The sequence below is a fragment of the Schistocerca cancellata genome, chromosome 6, assembly GCF_023864275.1.
Source record: "Schistocerca cancellata isolate TAMUIC-IGC-003103 chromosome 6, iqSchCanc2.1, whole genome shotgun sequence".
Lineage (NCBI taxonomy): Eukaryota > Metazoa > Arthropoda > Insecta > Orthoptera > Acrididae > Schistocerca > Schistocerca cancellata.
This window is the reverse complement of record NC_064631.1, coordinates 353,215,103-353,226,438: the sequence shown is the minus strand read 5'-3', so window position 1 is coordinate 353,226,438 and position 11,336 is coordinate 353,215,103.

The window sequence follows — 11,336 nt, the reverse complement described above, 5'->3', positions numbered from 1 at the left end:
GTAGTAAACACATTAGCCGGGCGCCAGCCCAACGCCATTTTACCTGGACCAGTACACGGGATAAGGTGACCAGACTCCCACACCAAGTCCTCTCACTAATATAGCAGTTAGGCTGGTGCCAGGATGCCCGGCGCTGCCAGTTTCTAAAGAAGTGCCATTTCGTATTCAGCCACGGCGTTCCCACCGTCTTGCTTGGCCATTAGCGAAACAAGGCCGTCCACCAGAATGGTGGCCCGTAAACCACTGCCGTAAGGGGTCTAAGGCCAGTTTTGGTGACTACAAAGGAATCCATGAACTCGCTTGCTGCTCGGAGAAAGTTCTAAAGCTGCCCCTAATGCAATGGTCACCTCCAGCGTCGAAAAAATCTGTCTCTATAGCCGAGTTTCATTCTCCTGCTGCTACTCAAGTCATGAAAGTACTGTGAGATCAATCATCTTCATCAGAGAAACGTGCCTATAAATGAAACTCATCATTGGCTGCTAGTTGTTGTATCTAACTGCAAAAGTTCAAGCGGCTCTGAAAGTCCCCGTGTAGGGGCTGGTGCATGACAGGTGAGATGGGTCGTATTTATGTTCATGTAGTATGCGCAGAACACTCAGTCGCAAAATTTTTGCACCTCTTACGATGTGCCACGAACTAATGTGGGGATATGCAGCAGTTACAGCTAAAACATCCACTGACGCATTTTAATTCGTCACAAGCCGTGGTTGGATCCTTCGAGTGGGTTGTACACTTCCAGTTGAACTAAACAGTGGGATAATGCTGCAAAATGTCGTATCACAAGGAACATTCCTCTCAGGGAACAGATTCGCATACATTTGACGAGATTTCCCTACATGCTTATTTGACTCAAAATACGAAGCAATGACATCTAAGCTCCCTGAAATCGTCGACATCGTTGCACACGTAGGAAGAGATATTTGCAGTTCGAATGTTTGAAGTGAAGTAAATCGCAACCTCTTGGCACCTGTGTTTCCTTGTCCATCGGTGCTGTACGGCCTTAGTCACTTTCGACTCAGTGGAACTACATCCGTGTACCTAGAGATGTTGCACCTACTGCGAGAGTCTGATCGCAGACTGCGATGCATTCTCGTCGTTCGTGCGTCACAGCCTAGTAGCCAATGATGTGTTTCACTAATATAGATACTTTGCTGAAGAAAGAACGTTTACAAATCGTGGTCACGGACACTAGCATAATATGCACTATTAGGCAGTAGAAAATCCCCAATGGTTAATATATAGAACAATCCCCTATCACTTTTCAACGGATTTTAACCTATTTTAATTTTTATTGACTAGAGCACCATCCATCATCAACGATTAAATTGTTCCATATAGAAGTTACATTTTCTTTCGGACAATCCAAATCCGCAATAAAAATCAGAATCACGTCCTAAGGACTTCAAAGTTATTCCCCCTCTCCCAGCCCTTTAGGTTGGAATGAGGGGTTGGAGTTTAGAGTAATAGGATGTTCCCTATCGAGACGAACAACTTTTATGACGACCTTTTTCACATCTTTGTTGTAGTGTCTCAGATATTTCCAGCAACAGTTTTAACAGCCCCACCCTCTACATGTTTCCACTTTTCAATGCTTTAGGTGTTCAGAGTATCTAATTAAAGGCTTTATACATGTCATTCACACACATGCTGAATGTCAGTTGCTGAAGATTCACTGAATATGTGTATAGAACTTCAAAAACATTACAGGAAAACACAGTGATTTAATCTTGGTTTTGAGGGCCACTACGAATCATCTAGAGGACGTAGCAGAAAGTTTCTCCCTTTATCACATATATTCGTAAAACGTGTCTGGGTATCCACATAACTGCGGGCAAAGTGTACAGTACTCGGCGCGTTCTTTTCGAGACAGATGTACTGTAGCTCATTACATGCTTTCGGCGTCATTCTAATAGCAAAAGGAGCCCTGCAGCATTCTTCTCCAAGCAAGGAGACGCCGTGGTATCCATTCCACTCCGGAACATTAATGCATGGTGAGCAAACTGTCGGCCGATGTTATCGGGCGACCTTTGACGACGGCTTCTGACGACTGGTGTCACTGCCTCTGTGAACGCAGCCTTAAAGGACTCTGCACAGACCTCGATGCTAGTCTGTCGGCTCTGTTCTGCCTATGAAGTGGAATCGTTGTTATTTAGCCTCTGTTGTTATAGCGGATATCGAACCAGTCTGTCTCAAAGCTCGCTAGGACTTTCTGTTATTACAGAAAGTGAAAGAAGTTATCAAACACTATGTGTGCTACTCATTATTTTACGCTTTCTTAGAAGCCAGCAACTCCATGGCATTCACCACCAGGATGGCCAAATTGTTCCAGTTTCTCAGTGTCTGTGACAAGTTGTAATCATAGACACCACGTAAGAACAAGAGCATCGTCAGATTTTTCATAATGTACTGGTCGCGGAAGCAAAGACATTCAGGAGAATTTCAGAGATTCATCACCTGTAGTGCCTCGTGGCGGCACAGCAGAGCGAGGTGACTAATTTAGTACAGTCAACAAAGGAAAATTAGGGGAAAACATAGTGTAATCTGAAGTTTATTACTGTAAAAGGAGGAGGTGTCACGTACAACACACCAGAAATCCTGTCCAGAGGTTTTCTGAGCGTGGAGTGATAGTTGGGAGGGGGGGGGGGAGGGGGGCGGCTTGTAAGTCACTCTACCCTCTGTCTTTTGAATAGCTCGAAAACCGTGGCTTCACGCAAAAATGTTTTACTATACAAAAGAAAACAATTAGTTTCCTGCTCGCAGGGGATGAGAAAATGGAAGATTATTATATTCAGTGTTTTAACGGTGTCTTATCTGTCGGAGACATCTCTGACAAAACAGATATCACTCGTCATGAGCGGCTGGTACATACATGTAAACATGAAATGTTGTAAGGGGAAGAGAAGGGAAGGGATAGATTGAGCAGGAAAACGTCTGGTAGCCGTAGAGAGCACTGTGGTAATGCAATGGCGAAAGCTGACAATTTGTGCCGGACTAGAACTCGAATCCAGATTTACTGGTTCTCGTGAGCAATTGACTTAACCGCTTCGGCCATCCGAACACCGTCCTAGACAGACGAGAATTTCTAACTTATGACACGGTGCAATGCGGAGTCCCTTGTCCATGAAAGTCTCTACTTGCAGATCCTGATTGCAGTAGAAATTCGGAAATCTGTCCATTCGCGCTGACATAAACATCGAGAGCGGCTACCCCCTTTTTTCGTAATGAATATGTCTGTTCTACCAAAGATGAAGCGTGAATGAAGGTAGGTTGCCGGATCACGTTCATGCACTTCTGTCCTGCGTAAGTCTTCCAACTGAACAGCAAGTAGACAGTTCCCCATTATCTCTACTGCACTACGTTAGAAAAAGCCACCGCAGGGCGTTTCACTAATTAAATTGACCTTTCCACAGATTGCTTTATGAGCCACTGCCATCGCAATGTGCAGACGTGCCCAGGGGTCTTTAATTTTCACAAAGTGCGTTAGCAGTGCGTGGAACACAGATATGAATTACTACTAATACTAACGCAACAAAATATATATGGACGTATTCTGTGTAAGTCTCTGTACACCACTCTACGCTGCTAGACGGACAATGATTCTTAGTCATCCTGTACGATAGCTGTAGTGTTGTTTTGGGGCAGTAAATTCCCCCACTGCAAGTGTTGCTGTCTTTTCAGTTTACCGACTACACTTCCCAGCATTCCCATTCCATTCTGTCATGTGAGTAGACGAAGTAACTTCATTGGGCTCGTGTATATGTAGTGGAGTTGTTTTCAGTTTATTTAGCATGTATTTTCAGTTGTCAAGTGAGCTATTATGTAAAAGACCAGCTCAACTGGAAGTCGCAACTGTCTACCACAGTGAAGAGACAGTCCCAAGCGTAACAAGCTGACAATATGTACTCGACAAGGTTGATTTCATTGCCTTCACTGTCCATGGCTGGAATACTTTTTGCAGCAGGACGTTTATCAAATGCCTCATCTTAGTCCCACATCTCCCAGCATCTGGAGAGGCCCAGGAGCTTAAACTGACTCCCTCTGTAACACAAGCACGTCGCCTGGTGTTATGGAACTTCAGATATTTCAGCGTTAAATCGAGCAATGCAGAAGAGCAGATTACTGTTCTGGATCTGAATATGATCAGTCCTATTCCAGCAGACGTATTGACATCAACCTAGGACGATATACTGCGAATGTGTGCCAAATGGCTCCATCTCAGTGTAGTTCACTCTACAGGTTCGAGGAATTCCTAAAAGGAAGAGATACATGCAGTCTACCAGGAACACAGTTAAAGGTGAGATAAGTCCAGCAATGTTCTGGTCATTCATTATTTAGCGCTCTGTAAATGCCACGGATGATACATTTAACCCAAATGGTAGTATCCGGAATTGATACGACTTCCCTTAGCACAAGCAAGCTGTGTATTTTCTACACCCCGTATCTAACTCCACCTGCCAGAAACTCATCCTCAAATCAACTGAGCTGAGAACTCTGAAATCGTGAAACCTTTGTAGCAATTCGTCAAGTGTCAATGGCCGATCTGTCTCTGGCTCTGTTATCTTATTAATCCTTCTTGCGTCCAAATCCAGTGTAATTGACCCATCCTTTTTTTCAACACAGACCAAGGGGCTGTTGTACGGACTGGATGCTGGTTCGATAATCCCTTGTTTTAGCATGCTTTCGATTTCAGCTTCTACTCTTCATTTGTACACAACAGTTATCGGGTACACTTGTTCCCTAAACTGTTTATGAGGGTTGACCTTGAATCTATACACAAAATTTCTTATTGTACCCGCATCATGATTATACCCCCGCCGGCGAAACATTGCACTTGACAGTTCGCTTTTTGTCTAGTTAGGTTGGCTATACTGTAATAGCGATGTTGCAACAGCAGCCTCTATACACACAGCAGACGATACAGTTTTCCGTCCCGTCTCGTAAATGCAAGCGATTGAGCAATTACAGTGTATATAAAAACTCGTTTTTAGTTGTACTACAATGACAGGAGGTAAACAACCGTATAATAATGCATGTAAAAGCATAACAATGCGCACTATTTCGATAACGGAGCAAAGAAATACAAAAAACTAGCATCTGACGACTGGTACTTTGAAATCAATAATGTACGTAGTTTACAAAATAAACAATAACCGAGATTGCAATAGTATCTCGTCTCCTACCTTCCAAAATTTGCAGAAACTCTCCTGCGAACCTTGCAGAACTAGCACTCTTGAAAGAAAGGATATTGCGGAGACATGGCTTAGCCACAGGCTGGGGGATGTTTCCAGAATGAGATTTTCACTCTGCAGCGGAGTGTGCGCTAATATGAAACTTGCTGGCAGATTAAAACTGTGTGCCCGACCGAGACTCGAACTCGGGACATTTGCCTTTCGCGGGCAAGTGCTCTACCATCTGAGCTACGGAAGCACGACTCACGCCTGGTCTCACAGCTTTACTTCTGCCAGTATCTCGTCTCCTACCTTCCAAACTTTACAGAAGCTCTACTGCGAACCTTGTAGAACTAGCACTCCTGAATGAAAGGATATTGCGGAGACATGGCTTAGCCACAGCCTTGGGGGATGTTTCCAGCTACTCGGAAAGCTTCTGTAAAGTTTGGAAGGTAGGAGACGAGATACTGGGAGAAGTAAAGCTGTGAGACAGGGCGTGAGTCGTGCATCGGTAGCTGAGATGGTAGAGCACTTGCCCGCGAGAAGCAAAGGTCCCGAGTTCGAGTCTCGGTCGGGCACACAGTTTTAATCTGCCAGGAAGTTTCATATCAGCGCACACTCCACTGCAGAGTGAAAATCTCATTCTGAGATTGCAATAAATAACCTATATTAGTAATTTTTCACTCACCAATTTACAGCGACAATGGCGCAATTCCATCCAGCTCGCCATCGTCAGTGTTGTCGGACTCATCGCCAAAACCGTCTTCATCGTCGTCATCAGCAAGATAAATCATTATTTGTCCGTGGCCACTGATAATGCCTTCTATTGTCTGTGCTGCTCGTATAAGCTTCTCGACGTGCTCTACTTTTTTTCTCCATGAGGCTGCATCCACAGTCACAAGAGCTTCACGCAACAGCTTTTCCACCTCTGTTATTGTAAAGGACTTGTTGTTTCTTACATAGATTTTTATATCACTCCATATTAACTCAATAGGGTTGAAATGGCAGTGATATGGTGGCAGCCTTATTACAGTATGACCCTGCTCCTTGGCAATTTCGTCTACTACATATGTAGGTGTCGTAGGCTTATTTTCTTTAACAAGAGAATATAACATAACTTTTGTCATACTCATATCCGCTGCAATATTTCGAGCCTGTAACCACTGTACCATAACTTCTTTCCGATCATTTGTGGTTGGGGCTATGTTCTGTATCACCGAATGATATGGAGCATTGTCCATTACAATTGTTGTAGGGACAGGAAATTGTTTTAAAAGGTTCCTGAACCACTCAACAAATCGTGTGTGATCCATATCTTCATGGTAATCACCAGTCTTTTTTGATCTAAAAACTAAAAGTGCGTCAGGGACAAAACCACTGGAGGAGCCTGCATGGACCACAATTAGTCTAGCTCCTCTTCCCGTCGACTGATGGCCGCTACTGCTGGGTGTGTTATCCGTCCAACATTTACTGACAGCTTCCCCGGCAATAACCCACGTTTCGTCTAGCCAAATTATGGAATGAATGTCTCTGCCCACAATTTTGTGCAAGAAAATGCTACGAGCGGTAACAATATGTGCCCTCTCTAACAGTACTTTGTGTCCGTCTAGCGTTTTGTAACGACAACCCATATTTTTAGTACAATTTTTAGTGATGTTTTACCACCCCTGACGAGTTCACTTTCTTTTAAAGAGATTAATAACTTAGCTACAGTCGGATACTCTTTTCTGCTGTAGTAAGCATAAACATGCCTACGAATTGCATCAGTCTGGAAAGAATCTGAATCTGTGATATGACTACGCCGCTTTTTCTTCTTTCCCGGGGTTGATAAAAATGTATTATTTGATCCTGACAGCTCGGAATCATTACGGCTCACTTCAGTATCTTCCAAGTTTTGTAGTAATACTCCCTTACTTACTACGGTTCTTGCACTAATACCAAGAGTTTTCGACGTACGTTCCACCACTTTGTCGGCAGGAGTTGATGGCTGTCCATGAATGCTTACGTAGTTTTTCTCCTGCTCGTAAAACTCACGAGTTCTGCGTAGTAACTCCAGTGCCTGGCTGTTTAGCGGCACCCCTCGACGCAAAGGATTGTTACTAGGTGAACGAAGTCTTTTCGGTGGCATTTTCCAAGTATGTACACTCACAACGTAACAAAAGTCACAACGATATAGCACACAGTACAACGAAAACACGCGGTAAACAACATACAATTCACGTTGCATACACATTCACTAAACAAAGCCGGCAACGCGGGAACTTTGACGTCACAGCACGTGAGTAACAGCAGTGCTCACTGCGCTGTGATTGGCTGGCGCCCCACGCTGAACGCCTAGCGCCTATCGTTCTTCATTTGTTACTCTGTTACGCTGCCAACTTCATACGCAAACGTCAAGTGCAATGTTTCAGCGGCCCGAATATAATTACCTTCCTGTTCTGGTATAAAATTTTCTGCAATTCACCGTAGACCGTGGTCCCTCGTAAATGCCACATTTTCTCCCTGATCTCCTCCACCAAACATTTACGAATTTCCTTCTTCTCTTGTTCGAACCCCTTATTCTGCGCCTGTCTACCGGACTTTACCGCGAGACATAATGCTAAGTGTGCGTTATCATTAGCACACAATCAATCGTCGAATCTTAATGTAATTTCCTCAGAATCTCGTTTCAACTCCATCGACCGATTTCTCATCTTAAAGACTGCTTTTTATTGGTTCAAAAAAATTACGCCTAATATCCCTTCAACAGTTAGCGACGACACAGTCATGAACACTGCACTAAACCTCTTCGCCTGGCACACAAAGTCTACCTGCGCTTGTAACTTCAGCTCAATTCCCTTTCCTGTAACTGCCCCTCTCACTGTTGTCCTTTGCAATGGCAACGTTGGCCATGGTTTTGTAAGACTGCAAAACTTAAACACATCTTCCCTCAAAACACTCTGTACACTCTGTGTCTATGACACATGGTACGATTACATTATTTATTTCTACGCTAATTATTGGGTGGACTTCACTCCCCACATCTCCTACCTACTCTGACAGATTCTCCCTTAGTTTTCCGTAATCGATATACCTAATATTTACATCATTAATAGTCCTGACTTGTATCCCTTTATCATGTAGTCACCATTTGTCCCTCCGTCACTGTGACAGTTGTTGTCATGTCGTGAACCCAATGGCTGCCTATCCCCTCCTCGCCCATCATTTTCATTTTCCCTTCTTCTTCCATCTCTGTCCCATCTTCTATTTTCCCGGTTTGACGGTCGATATCCGGATGAATTCTGCCCCCTATTTCTTCACCATCTTCCATTTCCGTCATTCCTCTGATTCCATGCTCTCCTGTCATTCTGATAGTTTCTGCCGTTCCTATCCTCGACTCTGTCTGAACTATGAGTTGTGGCTCCGTTCACGATGTTGCTCTCATCACCCAGTTCCTGTAACAAGTGCTGAAATGACGCAGAATCGTCTAAGCCTCTGCCTGCTATCACTATATCTCTGCGCAATTCCACTGGCAACTTCGTTACACAGATCCTAATGAGCTCCCCAGGTTCGTATGGCATATCCAAATACCTATTTCGTCTCAGCACTTCCTGATAGGACGCCACTGGATCTCTTATACCACCTTCGTTACAATTTGGCATCATCAATATGCTTTGCTTAACCTGGTCCTGCTTACTTTTCGACCAGCATTCATTTAAAAACTTTTCACAAAATTTCTTGTAGCTACTACAGTCTTTAATAACTTCCTGCATTTTCACTCTAGCCTCGTCCCTCATTTGGTTACACATAAACTTCATTTTGAGGAGCGGTCCCCACGATGAAGGTAATGAATCTTGAAATTGAGACAGCCACAGGCATGGATGTTGGTAGTTATCAGGATCTGGAAAACAAGTGTACGCTTGTACCGACATGAAGTGCCTCCTACATTCTTCTTCCACATTTAGGTTTTCCAACCTTGGACTATACCCAGTTGGGTTTGCCACCTGTTTTATCCGACACAACCGTTCTTCTAACTCTCTGAGTTCGTCTTCCTCTTTCTGCCTATTTCTTTTTTTTGAATTTATCTCAGTCTCCTTCTGCCATCTACCTGGTGGTTTGTCACCTTCGCTACTGCACGCTAATTGCAACTGTGCTAGTTCTTCCCTATGTTTCCTATTTATTTATAATTGCACCTCTTTAAACTGTAATAGTGATTGTATCTCCTCCTGGTCGGCATAAACCTCTCGCTGCGTACTGTCAGAGCCTGTCTCGCCTCTTATACTGATCTTTTCTTCATCTGCACTAATCTTGTTCATTCTGACCACTACCTCCGCAACTTCATCCCTGTGTCTATTTAGCACCACTTCCTGCCGGGTGGCTTGAGAATCCAAGCTATCTAATGCCCCCTGTTTATCTGCAAGTAAGTCCTCCACTACCTTTTTGATTCGCTCATCCAGCAACACGTCCCTACGTTCTGTAATATCGCTCTCTATTGCAATTACTCGTACCTCCAAATTATTGGCTTTTTCTTTCACGGCGTCACATACTTTCTTCAATGCACCCGGATTCTTCTCCCCCTCATGTAACCGATTATTAACTGCGGAGAGACGCTCATCGATAACTGAGTGTAGCTTTCTCATTGCCTCTGTATTTCCCTTATCCATTGCCTCCAATCTTTCCTTACTATCTTTATCTATCGCTTCCAATCTTTCCTTATTCACTTCCAATTTTTCCTTATTATCATTATACATCGCTTCCAATCTTTCCTTATTATCTTTATCCATCGCTTCCAATCTTTCCTTATTCACTTCCAAATATTCTTTATTCTCTCCATCTCTCTCCTTATTATCTCTATCAATCCTCTGTAAAAACGGCAGTAGCACATTGTCAATAGCTACTTTCGGTGCGCTCACTTTGTTCGCCTGAGAAACCGTAGCTTCGCTAAGGGTAGCTACACTTTCACTGCATACCTGACCTAGTCCCGGCTCGCCCGCGTCGTCGGGAGAAGCCCCTGATTGTGGACAAAGCCCGCCGCTTAACGGATCACCTAGCCGCGGTCCGCTGACCAATTCAGCCCCTTCTGAATGTTTGCCGTGCTCGCTCATTAACCCAGGGTCTACACCTACTTCTTACTCCACTATGCCACCTGCTACGTTCACCCCAGAATCACTCTTCTCCATGGTGACTACACTTTTCGACAGCGACCTAGTTACTACGGACATTACGCAAAAAAAAAAAAAAAAAAAGATCTTACAGCATTGGACGACGTAGCAATCAATTACATAAAAAATATAAAAGATCCTCACCAATCCAGAAAGAAATTGCAAACAAAAATTTTACTTCTTAGCGCTATCACAATATACGTAAAAAATCTTGACAAATCCCATCAAAGAAAAAAATCTTAACAGCAAACTCTAACAGCACAATCCTGGCTGGGTCAAAATTATGAGAGGCACCCACACGCCTTGCTCATACTGTGGTATCAAGCAGTCAGGTCTGCAAGATGAGTGGTCTGCCAAGAGAGTGGACTTTTTTTTATCTCGAGTAACATCAGTGACTGATTATGAACTACAGTACACACAATTAAGCTACAAATTATTCTCCTGTTTGAATATTACGCAACGAAAACGGATAACGCACATCTGAATATTAGGAATTTACACAACTTTGACTGTTCACTACGCTCTGGCAATACCACACTTCCTTTCTTACCCATCGGCTTTGATCAACACGTGGCCACCGCACTGAATATGAATGGCGCACACATTACAAATTCTGGATATCATGACTACACACTCTTCGAAGAACAAAGCCACCAATCTTTTTCTTTTCACTATCTCTTTTATTCCGATAAATTCTATTATGATTCAAAGATAACTTAAACACAACATTACATTTTATGCTACAATTACACATGAGAAACTCCGCCCAATGGGCATAGCTTTACATTGGTGATTCCCTATCTTATGGTCTTGTAATTATTTAACGCTACAGTGCACTTTCTGGATAGGATGGTGGATCTTTTGCTATATCTCACACTTCGACTCTCACACCCATCATCACGAAAATTTACTTCAGACCCAACGGTACCAAAAGGAACATGCATAACCCACTGCCTCTGTACCTATCTTGCTACTATCCCATGCAAACCACACACACTTCAATTACATGAAATACATCACACTGGCA